We start from the raw sequence: 17285 nt of genomic DNA on the forward strand, positions 1-17285 counted from the left end.
TGGTTCTGTGGCAGGGCCTCCGCTTAAGAGGCAGTGATGACTGTGGGTGGTCATGGAGCGTGCTGACACCCATTCTCCTGAGAAATAGTAATATGTTCCTGGAGCAGCTATAGCCATTCACACAGAATGACTTCGGTGCTCCCCAGCATGTTAAGGGCATTGTGTGGGCTTGATATCCCCAGGGTAGCAGCAAGACAGCTACCGGCCCCTTCCATTGCTCCCCTTCAGCCTTTGCTATAATTCTGTGTGGGAGCAGTTGTTGCTTTTCTCAGGACATGCAGAAGGGAGAAACTTAAGTTTGCTGCCAACACAAGACCCAAAAATTTGCCAAATGAACACAAAGTCTCATAAAAGTTTGTTGCAGACAGAGTGCAGATGGAGATGGATACATGTTTTGAGTCTCAGGACTTCCTTTTCCTCTGTCCTTTGGCACCAGACCCTTTCTACAGTCCTACATCCTCAACTCAGTCAGTGTATCTGCCCTGTGTGGTTCTGTTGATACATTCTGCTCTGTCCCATTATTTTTCTTCTTTCCTCTCTCTTCACTCTCTACTTGCACACCTGTATCTCCGTTTGGTTTTTTGAGCTAGAATTTCACTGTATCTCACAACACAATGTATTTAATACCTGTCTATGTCTATAAGGCAAACATAAAATTAGAGGGAGGAAAACAATCATATTCAATTCAAAAACACCTCCAAGACTGTTGTATCTGTTGTCAGATCTCTGGACCTGTGAGTTTTTGCTCCATTCCCAACCTGCAAACCATGCCCAGAAGCAATGCATTGGGCCAGCAGCTATGGCTGTCCACTCTGTCCTTGTACCACAGAGTCTCAGTTAACTGCATCACAACTTATGACACAATTTGCTTCCATCTACAACCTATTACATAGCCTGGTTGCTCTTGTTACCACATCCTACACCTGAGGTTTCATGGAAAAGTCTAGAAGTCCCCACCCATAGGGCATGATACTGAACTAGATCCTCAGGGACATCTCAGGCAGTGTAAGTACGGAAGTATTTGACTCAGAGTAGCTTCTTTTCAGTCTCACTGCCCTTATTCTACCAACTTGACTTCTGGAACATTACCTATGACTTATCTCCAGTTTCTGGTCTACATAGCACATAATAAACATCAGGAAAATTTTTGAGCTCCCTCCCATTTCTCCTGAACTTCATCACAAATTCCCCTTAAACTCAATGAAAAAAAACCTCCTAGATTCAAGTTCTCACTGATGATGGAATACTGCTTTTAGAACCAGGCAATTTCAAAGCATTAAAACCTGCAAAATAACTTTAAAAGACCATTTTCTGCTGTTTCCAAATCCAAATAATTGAGCAAATTGCATAATTTCAGAATCTTTCAGAGAGGAAAAAAAAAAATGTCCTAGGACTCTCTGCACCAAAACTTAAGCCACAAATGCATTTTTACTGTGACCATGTACAAGTGGGAAATGTGTGGTTTGAAGCAGAATGACTGTACAGCCTTCGCTTGGGATGTCAGAGGCTTTCTGGTAAGGTGGGTGAGAACAGAGCCAGCTCTGATCCTCATGCACACATTAGGCACAACTGCTCTATTAAAGCAGCTCCTCAGCCCTTTGCACACAGATTTACTCATTCTGGATTTTGTGGGTTGTTTCTTTTCTTTTTCTTTTATTTAATAAAGTATATGGACTAGGGCCCAGCTTGAAACAAAATGCTTGTTGCTTGCTGAGTTGTATGAACTTTAGAAATATGGCAATAAAATGGACACATATGTTCTATTATTATTATTATTATGCTTAAGGGCTACAAAAATAAATCATTCTCTGAGCTCACATGGACAAAATGAGTGCAGCCTTCTGCTAGTGTCTGCACTTACATGTATCTGTTTACTTAGATGCATCTGTTCTTGATCTCTCATGGAAAAATCAAATATTATATCTTATGAAAAACCATCACTGAGGCATTGTTCAGTAAATCAATCCTAAACTCCAAGTCCATTAAAAACTTGAATACCTGCGTCTCTCTGCTTGGAACTCTTATTTTTATTAATAGATCATTAATCTTCGATATGGTTGGAGATAAAAATACCTTTTTAAAGTGATGAAACGAAGAGATTTGCAAGTGCTGAAACCCCGTGATCTCCCCCTCTCTCTCATCACCTGATACAGGCTTAAGGTTTCAGTTTGTATAATCAATAGGAAGCTCTCCTCTTGTCGGCAGCAAGGGCCAGTCCGAGTACCTGTGCAGAGAGGTGGCCCATCAAAAGGGGCCGCCACCTCCAGGACCCTGGAGCACATCATGTCTCCATGCCAAGGCCTTTATCAACAGTAGTGAGGTTCCTCCTCACCATCAGCTTCCTCCAGCCTGACCGTAACCAGAGGGGAACGTGCCTGGGAACAGCCAGTTCTGCCACAGGTTGCAGCTCCCGGCAGGGGAGTTCTGGTTTCCTGTAAAGGGCTCTCTCTTCAATCATGGGGAGAAAGCGCTTCACAGGGAAACTCCAGGCAGCTGCTGGGCAGCTTCCTTCCAGCCTGTCCCAGAGCTGCTGTTGACAGTTTCCTGAAGGCAGCTCCAACTGCCCCTTCTCCTTCTCCCCCTCCAGCTTGTTCAAGTTTGCCCATACCCAATCCACCAACATTTGTTTCCTCCTTCCCTGGAGGAGCTTTGCGCTTCACTGACCTCGAGCTCAGCCCCAGCTAGGCTGGCAGGAGGGCTCAGTTGGCTCTCATTTCCCTGCTTGCTGCCGTCCTTCGTGTTGGACGACCAACACAATTCACACGGAGGAACCCAAGCGGGGCACTGCAGGCTCTGCTGATGGGGAAAAGCCTACCAAGCTGAGCCCTCTGCACTCCTTCCTTGGAGGCCACCGGTGCCAGAGATGAGGATGAATGCGGTCCCGTGCTCTCACTCCAGCTGCCCTTAGCCCTCCTCCTGCTCTGCACAGCACCACACACCTGTGGCCCTGCTGCGCCTTTCCCAGGTGGGTGCCAGTGCTGGAAAACAGCAGCGGGATTAGCGGGTGGGTGGATGGATGGATTAATAGATGTGTAACTTGCCTCGCATCTTCATCTCAGGTGGTTCCCACCGTACTCCAACACCCTCAGCATCAGACCTCTCTTTCTCCCTGTGCTTTCCCCCTCCCTCCTCCTTCCAGCTGCGACAAAGCTTTTCCTTTAACCCGCTCGGGCTGCCTGCGGATGGATGGGGCCGGGGCTGGAGGTCGGGGCTCTGCCCCTCACCAGCAGCGCGACGCCCGCCCGCTGCGCGCCCCGAGGCGGAACAGTGGCGCTGCCGCCGGCCCCCGCCGCGTGGGACCCACGCACTGGGGCGGAGGGGAGCGGCACGAGAGGGGTTGGGGAGAGGTGCCCCGGTTGCGCCCCGCTCCGCGGAGTCTGGCGGCGGCCGGCACTCGGCTCCGTATCCCGCCGGGGGAACGGCGCTGCTCCCCGCAGTGCGGAGCCGTTTCGGAGGTGCCCCCCACGCCCTCGGGAGCCGCTGCCCCTCCGCTTAGTATCTCCGCGACGCTGCCCGAGGAAATGTTCCTGGCACGGCGGCATTCGTTGCTTTCTAATTAGCGGATCTCGATCCAGGCTGCTTTGCCGTGTTCTCCGAGGCGATGCTTCCATGCAATTGCCATCAAGGAAAGATTTTGTTAAAGTATATTTTAAGGAAGCTGCCTCTGCTCGCAGAAAATATATATTAAAAATCAACAAACAAACAAACAAACAAAACAGGGTGGTAATCCATTCACTTTCTGCTCTCTGCCCTCTTTGCCCAGCGTTATCCGATCCGGTTTCCGCGCTCGTTGTATTTATGGTTATACAGAGCGGTTTACGCCAACCGCAACGAGACCAAAGATTTTTGGGAAGGGTGTGAAAATGAGCGTGGTTTTGTTATACCGGGACTACCGTGGGGCTGATATTTACATCGCGCTCTTCGTAGCGACGCTTTGGCCGTGCGTAAAACACCACCAATAATAACAATTATACAGAACAAACACGGACTCACGACACCCCCGGAGGAGAAGGGCCACTGTCCGGGGGGAGCCCCGCAGCCAGGAGGCGGCCCCGGCCCCCCGCTCCGCTCCAGCGGTGGCTCCGCGCAGGTGGGAAGGGCCGGGCCCCTCGGTGGAGCCGCGCTGAGGGGCGCGGGTGGGGCGGGGCTGGAGAAAGATGAACGCTGCTCAGCTCGGGGTTTTTTTTGCCTTTCCCCCCGCCCCAGCAGCTGGGGATAACGCAGCCGTTCGGCACCGGTGGATGCTTTTATTTCTTTGAAGAGCGCGCTGCGATAAAATACTTTTAGAAGCATCTTCTCCGCGGTTCTCGGAGAGAGGGGCGGCTCAGCTGAGGCTGGGGAGAGTGCCGGTGCTCGGGAAAGGCGCCCGGTGCTGGGAAGGGCGGTGAGCATCGCCGGGGTTTTTGGGTTTGGATTTTTTCGTTCTTTACGGATGTTTACGTGAAAAAGAAAAAAAAAAAAAAAAAGAAAAAAAAAATCTTTAAAGTGTGATTTAAACGGCACGGATTTCTGATAAAACAGGAAGTCCCTCGGCAAAGGGTTTGGGTTCAGCCCGAGGAGTTCACTTAGTCCTCAATGCTGCGGTGCTGCGGGCGGCTCGAACCGAGTCGAGACGGACCGCTCCTCACCTCACCGACTTCGCGGCCGCCCCGCGCTCGGAGCCTCCCGCAGAGGCTGCTTCCCATCGTACGTAGTTCAGCAAACCCGCTTCACCTGCGGGCAGCCAAAGGACCTGTTACCGTCGGCTGGTTGCATTCGCAGCTAGCCGTTGGGGAAGCCAATGGTAACCCCTCGCAGTAAATGTACTGGGAGGCGGGGGTGGGGGGGACAATCAGACGCCGGGAGGCTGCTGATGTCTTCTTTGGTTGGTCTTAAACAACAGGTTTTGCACAGCCTTATCACTGCCTGGTCATGAAAACACTGCTAAGTCATTTAGGGGTGAGGGAGGGTTTCAAAAGCAAGGGGGATTAGAGAGCTACGAGATGGGTTTTGGAAGGGGAACAGTGATGTTCCCCCAAGCAAGTACTTGCCCTCCTAATTCAACCACAGAGCCTCTCAGTGACAGCCATATTGCTGTTGGCACAGAGATGGGGCTGGGTGGCTGGCAAGCTGAGCTGGGGGGTCATGGCTCAGGAAAGCTGGGCTGGCCATGGCTGAGCAGCTGCAAACAGGCAGAGCCCGGCAGAGATTGTTTGCTCCAGCAAGTAACCTTGTGAGATGCTGAAGTTATTGACTTTGAGTGGGGAAAGAGGTGTCGGATAATCAGCTCACTCTCTATCTCCCTTAGATTTATGGATCAGGGCCTCCCTTGTCACTCCTGAAAATATAATCATGCTGGCAATAAACCCTGAGGGAAGAATGAGGCAGCAAGTGTTTTTCCTCCTAGCTAACACAGTGACCTTTGAGTTGTGTGCCGAAACAAGCCATGAAGTCCCAGCAAGCCCAGCTTCAGGCTCTTCCACTGCCCTGCCCGGGGCCAGCTGTAGGAGAGGTGTGGGGTTGGGGCACTCCCACTCAGAACAGCCTGGGGGACCCGAAGCACAGCCCTAAGGCTTCCACAGGGTGCGGTTTGCTTTCTCTTTTGAGATACCCGGTTTGGGAGAGGAAGAGATCTCTCTCACTTTTCCTCTCCAGATGGGAAAACTGCACCAGAGGGGGCTGCTTTTTTTCTTTCTTTTCTTTTTTTTTTTTTCTTTTTTTTTCTTTTTTTTTTCGTTCTTTTCTGTCTTTTTTTTTTTTTTTTTCCCTTTCCTTTTTGGACAGAAACATTTCCTGTCTTCCTTGCAAAAAAACTGTATTTTATGACCATTTTGCTGTGCAGACTTCTCCCTCTCCGGACATTGCTCAGAGTAATGCAACACCTTCAATCTGTGGAGCAGATACTTCTGCTTGCCTCAATTTCTTTATCTCAGAGCACGCCTTTGTCTCTCTTCGACCTGTTCCTGCTCTTCAGTGAAAACTCACCTTTTTACAAGCTGTCAAATGCAACACTAACAGCTGAGCATTCCTTGGGAAAAGGGAGGAAAAAAAACCCTACAACCATATTTACCTAAAAAATCACTTTGTATTTATGGTTCCTTGGGTTTTTTTTATTAGCCTCTTAACAACGCTAATCCAGAAGGAATGGGCTCTCTCCCGTGCCTGTGGCAGATACATCCAAATGGAAAAGGTGAAAGGGGCTGTTTTACCACTTCTAATATTCCTACATTTAAGAGTATTTTGGAGTAAGTAAGAAACCTTGCTTCAGTGGTGCCTTTTTCTACTACTCAAATAAAAAAAATCCCATTTTCTATCTGGTGATAAGAAGCACAGCAAAGGAAAGGAAGTGATGTGCAAACGGGCTGCATCCATCTCTGACAGCGCAAGTGGTTGCTTGGCCAGGAGTTTGGCAAGCTGGGAGGAATTGTAGAAAGGCCCAGGGAAGCTTGGCAAATGTTAAACAGCAGACACAGGGACTGAAAAACACATCCACCAATATGCCTCTATGCTTGCTCTTGTGATTCCGGATGGAAATCTGGATACTGGTGTGGATAACAGAGTGCAAGTCTTCAGTCAGAGGGCACTAGCAGTAAAAGAAGCTAATTAAATCTTGGATAGCATAGGAAAGGGGAGGCAGGCGTAGGAGAAAGGTTTGTATTTTCTTGGTCATTGGGGAGGTTCAGTGGGAAGATCCTGCCAGGAATGGGATCCTAGAAATGAAAGAGCAGAAATAAAATGGCCCAGGAAAAAGCAATATTATCTGTCAGTGCTACAAATAACATTTGGGTTTGAAAAGCAATGGCTGCTTCAGAGGGGTAATCAGGATAATCAGGGGGAAAGGTGAACAACACAGATCTGTAAAACAGAATAGGCGTTATATAAGGTAGACCAGAAAGTTCCTGGCCACCCTCATGACATACGTGAGTAATACACAAATGGGGCAAGAGGAAATGGAAAAGAGATCTTAGGAATTTTCTGAGTGAAGCACAGTTAACTAGTGGAACTCACTGTCATAAGATGTCACTAACTGCAAGGTCTGAATGGCAGTCGGAGAAAAAACATACAGAGGGAGAGCTATATTCCTAATAAAGATAGAGCTGTTTTGTATTATCAAATTTAGAAGTGAGGCAAATTTTCATCAATAAGTCTAAGTGATAAGAGATATGGAGAAATGAGATTAATCTACAAATGCTTATATCAGAACTCTTGCAGCTTGCTCTGAAGTAGCCACCTCCAGCCATAACCAGAGGGTAAATACTGGCTACAGCTTGGACTGAATGAGTATTCCCCTGGTGTTACATCTGCCTGGAGCAGCATTCGTCTTTAGACAGCTTTTAGCTCTCCTTGCTAGCACTGAGTCTGGAACCAGATTCACAGAGCCAATGTACTGGATATGGCACATAAGTATAAAGTAGGACAAATCAAATGATGTTCCCTCCCTTTCTATGTGTTGTTATGATAAGGACCGAATCAAGATGCTTCACTGAATGTCAGAAAAATGTTAACTCCCCAGATTTTTGAAGATGGGGCTTGGGAGCTCTCGAAAACATTACTAACTGTCTAAATAACAATATAACATTTACAAACAGTTGCCTCCTTGACCGTGTTGTTCTATGTATGTGGCAGGATCAGTTTCCTTTCCGTTCCAATTCAAGTAATTGCTACAGGAAATCTTTATACTCGTGTTCTAATTTGAAGACTTAGATTTGTTTGTAGTGGAACTAGAAAAGAGCACGACCATACAGCGTAAATTTTCTTTAAAACTACAAAGACAAAAGTTCTACCCTTTTTTTTTCCCTTTTCTTTTAACTTTTAATATGAATAACTTTAATTTAACACATCTGGGTAGCTTGCAGACTATCAGATAGTGGCTGTGTATCTGGTGTTCTAAGCACACTGCACAAATGCGCTGACTGAATGCAATAAAAAACAATACCTATCTCAACTTAAACCCGAGGACAAATCCCAACACTTACAAAATATCCGTGCAGACCTACAGCACTACTTTTTGCCCCACCAAACGCTCACCTGTTTTAGGCAAGGAGAAAAAGACAAGAGGGATTATACCATGAAAGAGATCTTAGATAAATCAAGTTATTTGAAGCTTAGAAAGAAAAGAGGCAGCACATTTTTGTGACTAACACAGTTCTCCCTCAGTACGGACTGTTTTTCAGTATCTGAGCTAGCTGATATTTCAGAGGGAAGGAAGCTTCTCAAATGGACTCCTTCACACTTGGGACTGAGCACCTTCTGTGTTACAAGGCCCAAAGGCTGCTGTCCTTAGTCTGGCTGAAATACAGAGGGATGCATGAAATAGTCTTTAATCAGAGTCACAGAAATAGTCTTTATGTTATATAGGAAATGTAAGGCACGGTGTCCTGCTCAGCCCAGGAACAGAAAGCTGTTCCTTCATTCCCACAGCAAGAGCGCCTTCCTGCACTGGCTTTCTTGACCCAGCACTTGTGCCACAGGTTGTACATATGGGTTGTCTGTATGGCCCAGAGACAAACGAGGTGCAGACTGTCCTGGAGCACTTTTCTGACAGCTCTTTTCTTCAGAGCAGGATGTCACTTAGACTCATGCATACCATTACCATAAATAAACTCAGAACCACCTAAATCATGAACAGAGCCTGCAAGCATCTGTAAACTTTATTATTTTCAGGTACGCATCTGAATTTGTCCTTTGTTTATTATTTTTCTCCTATAAATGTTGGTAAATTATAATAGTGAGAAAACTGCACCAAGGGGCAGCTGTGAGCTCATCCATCCCCTTCCTGAAGCATTCTTGGCCCACTCTGACATGCAGCATGGGCTTGAGCACCTCACAATGTTTTGCTGCTGTTCTGCTTTGCACGCTGTTCTGCCAGGCAGCTCTCCTCCCTGTGAGTCTGAAGGTGGAAGTTCTTTCATTCAGCTGATTTAAGGATTTGCTTCACTTTTTTGAGACCACCTTTTCTGGTGTCAAAAAGGACAACAAGCAAAGAAAAATATAATTCACCTAAAATACCATAGATGCTTGAAGGACTATTGGACTATTAACTTTCATTGATATTCCTTGAGTTCTATCCGTTTGTAAGAAGAACTGATGCTATTTTTACTAAAACATTTAGCATAAAATGCCATGGGATGAAGTGAAGTAACAGATTAGTAGGCACACACCTCATTTTAAACTAAAAAGTCAAGTCTTTCCCTCTCACTTTCTGCATTTCCCCCTTCCCTTTTGCTTTCTGTGCCTCCAAAGGTAGCAGAGTCGATAAAAATGCTGTGTGTAGGGGGGAGGGCAGATAACCTGATTCCAGCCCCTCACTCTCTTGTGTTAGGGCAGATTTAATCTCCTGAGTAGCACCAGCAAATAGGCCTCAACGACTGCCAACTCACCTACACCCTCACTCTCTCCTCTTTCATCTGGATTACTCTTTTCAAGGAAGAGATCTCATTCTTACAGGGTAAATTAGGCTATTGTTTCCCTGTAATTCTCTTTTGGCAAAATGTTTTCTGTTTGAACTTCAGGACACAGTTTCTGGGCAGTCACTGGTGAGGGCACATGAGGAGGGATCTGTGTAATGAGGGTCGGGTTCTGTCCTATTTCTCCATTTTGCAGTATCTTGCTGCCTAGTGCTGTTGCCTAGTGTTGATTTCATGGAGATTTCTTACAGAAAAACACAGATAAGCACGATCAAGCTCGGCATTGTGACTGAAGAGAAAATGAAGCAGACAATGAATGCTGTGGGCACATGGCATCAGCTGGGCACTGGAGAAGGCAGCAGGGCTGCGGGTACTGGCCATGACCATGAGAGGCACCAAGGGAAGGCCAGAACAGCAGAGCTCACCCCAAAACAAGGCTGTGGTGCCAGCAGGCTCCAGATACCCTGCTCTGCAGACACCCCTGGCAGGGAGGTGCTGTTGGGTCCCCAGGACTGTTGGGAGCCACAACTCTGCTATGGGGTACACGTACCCATGGTGGGCCCTTCACAGGCAGCCTCCGGGCACCGCTCTCATCACCTTCTGCTCCTCTCTGAGCAGAGTTAACCATCCAGACCTGCGATGCTATTATTAATGGTACTTTTCCCACTCAGAAGACCAGAAGCGGGCTGGAAGCTGCTGAGGGAGCCCCCATAGAAGCTCCGGGCACCTCAGTCCCCCCTTCACCCTCTAAGAATCCCCTCAGACTCTCGCCAGGAGCTGCAGCCCCACGGCGGGGCTAAAGCGAAAGCGAAGCGTGGCCCGAAACCCTCCGGGGGCGGCGGCAGCCATGTGACAGCCGGGAAGCGGCCCGACCGCGCGGGCCGGCGGGCCGGCGGGGGCTGCGCACCCTGCTGCGGGCAGGGCAGAGCCGGGCAGGGCGGGCGGCTCCCCCCGTCCCTCCCCTCCGCTCCCCGCGTCTCCCCCAGGCCGGGCCTGGCGCCCCGCAGCGCTGCCCCCGGCGGAGGGGACCGCCTCTCGCTGCCGCTCATTGGGGTGGTCGTCTCTCGTATTGCGCGGTTCTTATTTTCATCCCCAGCCGCTCCTGTCACTGCCGTCGCCGTTCCTCCCGCTCGTCCCGGCCCCGCCGCCCATTTGTGCCCGGCGCGATGAGGCGGCAGCGGGCAGCGGCAGGTAAGCGAGGCGGGTGGCAGAGCTGGCGACCCTCGCGGCCCCTCCGCAGGGCAGCCCGCTCCCACCCCGCCTCCTTCCGCAGCCTCCGCGGCTCGCTCCCTCCTTCGTCTTACGCGGGGCTGTACGCAATAACGTGTTATCACCGCCGCCCGGAGGGACCCCCCCCCATCCCCCGGGCTCTTCCCAGGCCGCCCCTTCTCGATATTAATCCTGCCTCCCGCCGCGCACCTCCCCTCTCTCCGTGCCCCCCTTCCCCCCCAACACTTTGTGTCTACTTTGATTCATCGTCCCCCCCCCACATCCCCCCCCCAGCACTTTGTGCCTACTTTGATTTTTCGTTACCCCCCCTTGCCCCCCCCCCTTTTGGCTTCCAAGGGACTCCTCACCAACCTGTCTGTAGGTATGTTTGTGTAACCAGACACTGAGAGTAGCTGTCTGCCGGGAGCCCCCCGAGCTTAGTTTGCATTCAATAGAGGTGTTTGTTTTGCAGGTTTAAACCTCCAGACGGGTTGAAGAACGCGCCCGAAAGGAACCACTTGGCAGATTTGTTTTCCTCCCTTGAAGCCCCCACTGGACGTGGAGCAGGTGGGGGTCGCGGGGTGCCGGGCTGCGGGGTGGAGGGGCAGGGGATGGGCAAGCGCCAAGGCGCCCCGCTCCCGTTTGTTACAAGTAAATCCGACAGAAGTTGGCACAGTGCGGCGATTTAGAGAAGTGGAGGCTCTCTCCAGGATTAACGTAAAAAAAAAAAGAAAAAAAAAAAAAAAAAAAAAAAAAAGAAAAAAAAAAGTCTATGTTTGAAGAACTGCTGTTGCTCAACCCGTAAATAAAGAGGGGATGTTGACAGTTTGTCTAGGCGCTGGTGGTGAACGGGAACAAAAAAAAAAGCAACATTTCGTTTCTTGAAGGGCATCAATAATTGGGAGGGTGGGAGGGAGAGGAAGGAGTTTAACCATTAACCTTTATCTGGGATTGTAAAGAAGTTGAAACTCGCGTTTCTGAAGCTTCTTTTATGCATTTGCTTTTCTCTTCCTCCCCTGTGCTTCCCTTCCCTGGAGATGGTGAGAGGTAAATGAGAGCGGTGGTGCTGGAGTTACAGGGTGAACAGGCGGTGCTGGGGAGAGCAGTGGGGGATGAGTGCATTGGGAAGGTGGTCTGTGCTGTCGGGGGGGTGGAGTAGGGGGGACAGTAGCAGGGTCGGCTACAGGCTGTGCGCTTACATTTGGGGTTTTACTTTTGTGCCTCCAGATCCTTCGCTTGCAGACACCCGAGGACGGTTTGCAGAAGGTAAGAGCCTTTCCCCAATACTTACATCCACGGGGCCACCTGAGCATTTGGCCGTATGGATAAGGCCCATTGTATTACCCGGTGTCTGTCGCCGTGTCGCCTGTGCAGTGGTGAGGGGCAATGTGGGGCCCCTGTGGGCACCCTGAGGGCACAGGGAGCACAGCTCTGCTAGCAAGCAGGGCAGTGCTGCTCTGCACCCAGATAGTGCTGGAGCTGAGGGATTACTCCCTTCTGAAAATGGGACACCCTTCCGAGGAAAGGACACCCTTTGTTTTATGAATCGGGATGTGTAAATTTAGGCAAAGGGGAGATGAAGAGTGCAGTGAAAAAGTTAATGCTGAGACTGCTTGTACCATGTGAAAGTAATCTGCCTAATGTAATTGGTTGTTTCCAGCAAATCCGATAGTACTCATTTCAGTGTGAATCGGGAAGAAAAATCCCTGTGCTTTCTTAATTTTCAGCTTTCCCAAATGTGTTGTCTGCTGCTTTGCATGGTTCTCGCCTGGAATAAAAGGACTCTCACTGCTTTCTGAAAACAAACCGTGCCCATGCAGGGAAGCTCTCACTGCGGGCTGAGTGAAGTGAAAGCAGGAGGTGCTGGGTGGGGTGGAGGGGGTGGAAGGAGATACAGGATCACAACATTGGGCAGCACTGTGCTAGGGGGGCTCTATTTCTTTGTAAGCACTGCAGTTATAAGCTAAACGCTCTGATGGAAAATATGCAAAGTTAGGTACTTTCAAATGGCAATTGTAACAATTGTAAAAGGCTTTTCCATTTCTTCTTTAAGAACGGCGTCTGGTCATCTGTCATTATTTTGTCATTCTTTTCTTTAGCAATCGAAAATACACAGACTGAGTAATACTGCTTGTTCTCATGAGTTACGGTGAAACTCAGCAGCATGCTCAGCCCTGAGGAGTTCCTCTATCCCCCCCTTCCCCCAAACTGAATCCTTGCCAGCAACAAGTGTGCTGATACAGTGAGCTGCAGAGCTTGGGCACGACGCCAACTGAAGCAATTTAAATGACATGGTTAATAGTGCCTCCGCTGTCCTTATCACACAGTAGTTGTCTTTAATAAAGTCAGTGAACTTCCAAGTGATAATCATGAATGACAAATTAACTCAAGCCCTAACCCTCCTGTTCGGATGAATTCAGTTTTGCTCTGTCTGATTTTAAGTATTGATTCCAGTTGGACCACAACAGTTTGCTAAACATACGTCTCCTCTAAATACGTGATTCCTTTCAGGCAAATAGGAGCCAATTAGCCTGTATGAATATATTTCTGCAGTATTCCCATGGCTTCTCCTTCTGGCAGTGTCACTGTCGTAAGTGTTTCAGTAGCAATGAGTTTATGTGAGGCACTGCATCCTTCAAAAGAATATTTATCAAACACTTCAAGTGAGGAGATAATGTTACGTAAAATTGGTAAGTCAGTACAATACGTCTAAGAAGTTAAAACAATCTATAATTCCTGTAAAGTATTATTTATGGAAGTGAAAATGATTGCTCCATCAATTTCGGTTTGAAATGAGTAACCTTTAAATAGCAGCTCGTATAATTTCAGAAGTATCCACACTTAGAAGCAGCACAGTGTTTCACTGTGGGAGTTTTTTAAGTACCTCTAATGCTCATAGTGACTTTTTCCATTGTAGAATTAAAAGACTGAGATGTAATGTGAAAACTACAGAGGAGGCAGAGTAGTACAATTGACAGTTTAACTGCAAATTGCCTGTTTGATTACCTAGACTATGGTTTATATTTTTGGAGAGATTTGATCCTCAAAATACCTTTACAGAATCTCATCTTGGTGATTTCCAAACCTGCTAAATCTTGCCAAAAGCCACAGGAGCACTCATGTTCTCGGCAGCTGTTAAGAGCTTGCTAAGGCACTTAACAGTAAATGTTTCACGTCTTGTGCCTATGATTGAAATATAGTGCTGTGTGCTTAACTGGTAGGTTTGGGAATACCGTTCCTGATGGCCAGGACTGTACTTTTGAAAACTACTGTAATGAATGCAGATTATCTCTTGTCACAAATTTGATTTGTTTCCTGTTTTTCACAAAACGAATTTATTATAACTAGTGAAAGCTAACCTGACTCTACCTATGTTTTAAAAGCAGTGATAATGAAATAATAACAATGGTCAGTTATTTCCAAAAAGCCTTGCACAAATGGAGCAGTCAGGCAAGTTTGTGGGTTTTTTTTGTTTGATTGGTTTTTAACTCTAAGGGTGGCCAATTGTATTGTGCTGGCTTTTGTAAAAGTGAAATACCCAACCTGAGATCGTGCTAAAGTAGTAGCATGAAACTGCTATGGCCCTGAGAATAGGGCAGAGAAGGAAATATGCCTCTATGTATAATTAATTGTAAATTAGGTATGTTCATTTCAGTCAGTTCTGCAATATGCATCTGTTCCGTCTGTAAAAAATTAAACTTTTGTGGGTTCCAAGTATCATTCAGAAAAATACCTGCTGATAAGAATAGTTCTAAAAACAATTGCTGGGAGTTGATGGGTTACTCTTTTTTTGGATGCTCTGAGATTGTGATTGTGACTTTTCCAATAAGCAGGATGTGATTCTAAAAGCAATCGTCATTGTTACGCTTGTAATTTATGAGCTTTCTCCCCCCCCCAGCCCTCCTCAAACCTGATAGCTCTTTCAGTTTCACAGTTGGCCTCATGTTCCACTTTTCTTTTTCCTTTGAAGGCTGGGCGGAAGGCTTGTCAGTGTGTGCAGCCGCACTGCTCAGTGCAGGGATGGGTGGCTAAGCTTGAAACCATATGGGTGTCACTATTCAACAATCGCTGCTGCTGTTCCTGATTCCTCTTTCTTATTAAAACTGATGTTTGGGATCTCTTTATTAGCGTCGTATCACATTAGAAACCACATGCTTAACATCACGTACTTGCATAATGACATTTTGAATGATAAGGTTTTTAGACTTGCTTCTTTTGGTGAAAACCGAATGCAGTTAGCCTACAGAGAAAACGCTCAGGTTCAGAAAGGTTGCCAGGGTGTAGGTGCATCTTGACCTTTTCCCTCTAACATACATCTTTCTGTTTTATCCTCCCTTGCTTGCCATGTTCACTGCTTAAGACCTGGAACTGCTTACATGAGCAGTGGGTCCAGCCTTACTACCCCGTGGAACACAACTGGAGTGTTGGAGTAGCTGGAACATTTTTCAGTAAAGAAGTGACCGGCCCCTATGTTTTAAGCTCCACAGGGCATGGAATTGTCTACAGTGTATTTAAAGTGTCTGGCATGCCTGTATGTGCCAAAAGATGATAAATAATAACAAACAGTAGTTGATAATTTATGTAGGCATTTATTTTTTTATTACGGAATTTGCCTATAGGGTGCTTTCTAGCAAAAAGAAAAACGCCCGACTGGCTTCCAGCTGGGCCAAGATGTGCCCTGACGGCGGGAGCAGCTTTCAGTCGAAACAGAGCACACATTTAATCAATGGTATCTTCTCTGAAGCTGTCGGTCCAAAGCACGGGCTGGCGTGAATCAGTGTAACTCCACTGAGATCTGTGCAGCCACGGCTGACTTGCACCAGATGATGTGAGTGTCCTTTTTGGCTTTAGCAGTTTTCCTTTAATCTTCTTGCCACTTAAACTTTTACTATGATCTGCCCACATTCCAGAAGCATGGAATGAAGATGGGATAACGTTTCCCTTACTTTCCTCCTCCTACTCTAAGCTTTTCGTGCATTTCTATTGCACAACAGCGTATGCTTTCTGAATTATATGTATTGTAACTCCATCTTCAAGCCTGTGAAAGTAGCTGTCCCCCTCAAAGTCACACCTGAAAAGGAGCATCATTATTTTCAGAAACATTTCTGTCTTGCCAGATGTAGGTATATTATAAATTGTTTCCCGATTGTGCTGTTTTTATGGCTAAAGGTTCCTAAATACTGTTGTTAGGAACTCTCTCATTAGAAATCTGTGTGAAGTGAAGAAGTTCAGAAACATTGCCCCCCACATCTATTTCCCAGAACCGTTTTATTGTGTCTGCCAAGTGTCTTAATGTTTTAGTTACTGAACTGCATCATCCATATGAAGTAATTGAAAATGCTAAGTGTGTGCATCTTGTGTGGTGAGAAGACTCGAGCAATAGTTAGGCAGTAAAGAAGAGAAATAAATTAGTTTCCTTTCTCTTCCAAGCCACTTATAAACATTTTTCAAAGCAGTGTTAGTAAACTTGTTCTTGTTAGACATTGGAAAACTCTTAGAGGAGGGAGGCACTCATTTTCTAAAGTTCTAGCTAAATCTTCTTTCCTATTGGAATATAATGCATTTTTTTTATTATTTTTTTTTAAAGAATTTCAGCACAAATGCTTTTGACAAAACTTGCTTTCTTAAGCAATGAAGTGAAGTAACTGGCTTTGGTAGATAGTTGCCCCAAATTAGAAAAATAGGATATTTGGGTGAGTGCGTGTGTTCAGATTTGGAAACAAATGAGAAATCATGAATCCTACCCATGCCCCCCCTTCAGCAGCTCTGAGAGGAATGTGAATTACTGCATAATCATACATTTTTGCTGAAATTTCTTCTCACCTTATGCTCATTAGTTTCCTGAGGTTTATAAACTAGTAATATCTTCAGTGAGGAAAAAAAAAAGGCAGTAAGCTGAAAATATTGTGCCCAGATGCTGCACTGAAGAGGGTTACACAGAAGTGTCTGTATAGCCTGATAGTGATTTCTTCAAGTGGAAATGAACATATTCCACTTCCTTTGAACAGACTGGAAAGTGACTTTCCTCTTTTCAGTTTGCCAGTTCTTCCAGAGCTATAAAGTAAGTAAACCTTTCACCATAATTTTATGAAAGCAGGAAAGATGTGTAATTACAGCATCTCAGGTGATTCAAAAGAGGTCTGTAGAAAACCAATATTACATGCAATTAATTTGATTCTTACATGCACTCAGATCTAGATTTCATCCATTGTTAGGAAAAGCTTTTGGTTGGAAATTGTGCTGCAAAAGGACAAGAGCTGATGCCAAAATTAATGCACTCTAGTCTTTGATTTTATTTTTTATTGGTGATATGGTCTTTGCTCAAAGTGAAAACATGATAACTAAATTTTAAACTTGACTGTAAGGATGCATGGCCACTTTCAGAAACATGTTGTCTTCAGTATACTTCTAAGCAGTGCGAGAAGAAATGTTTTCAGCCTTTTTTGTATCTACAGTTTTATTTGTCAGAAACGCTTTGCGTGTCTTAAATTAGTTCTGATGGCACATCGCCTCCAGTTGAGTTAAGACCATTTATGCCAGCTGAAGATCTAATACTATACTGACTGGAGAGCCCAGTCCTGCTCAGATAATATTCGACGAAGACAAATTTCATAGCATTTTATTATAAGGAAAAGTTCTAGATTTTTATCCAAGGATTTCCTAAAAATACAAGTGTATAAGATGCTTTCA

The 17285-nt window shown here is 46.4% G+C and overlaps 1 long non-coding RNA gene across 1 annotated transcript; it reads left to right on the forward strand.

Annotated features, from left to right (window-relative positions):
- The first annotated feature begins 10468 nt into the window (after positions 1 to 10468).
- On the forward strand, positions 10469 to 11837 carry LOC140250272 (uncharacterized). Its single transcript, XR_011903126.1, has 3 exons — positions 10469 to 10577; positions 11068 to 11162; positions 11823 to 11837. It is a non-coding gene; the product is annotated as an uncharacterized lncRNA (long non-coding RNA).
- Positions 11838 to 17285: the final 5448 nt, after the last annotated feature.

The sequence above is a fragment of the Excalfactoria chinensis genome, chromosome 3 (genome assembly GCF_039878825.1).
Source record: "Excalfactoria chinensis isolate bCotChi1 chromosome 3, bCotChi1.hap2, whole genome shotgun sequence".
Classification (NCBI taxonomy): Eukaryota; Metazoa; Chordata; class Aves; order Galliformes; family Phasianidae; genus Excalfactoria; species Excalfactoria chinensis.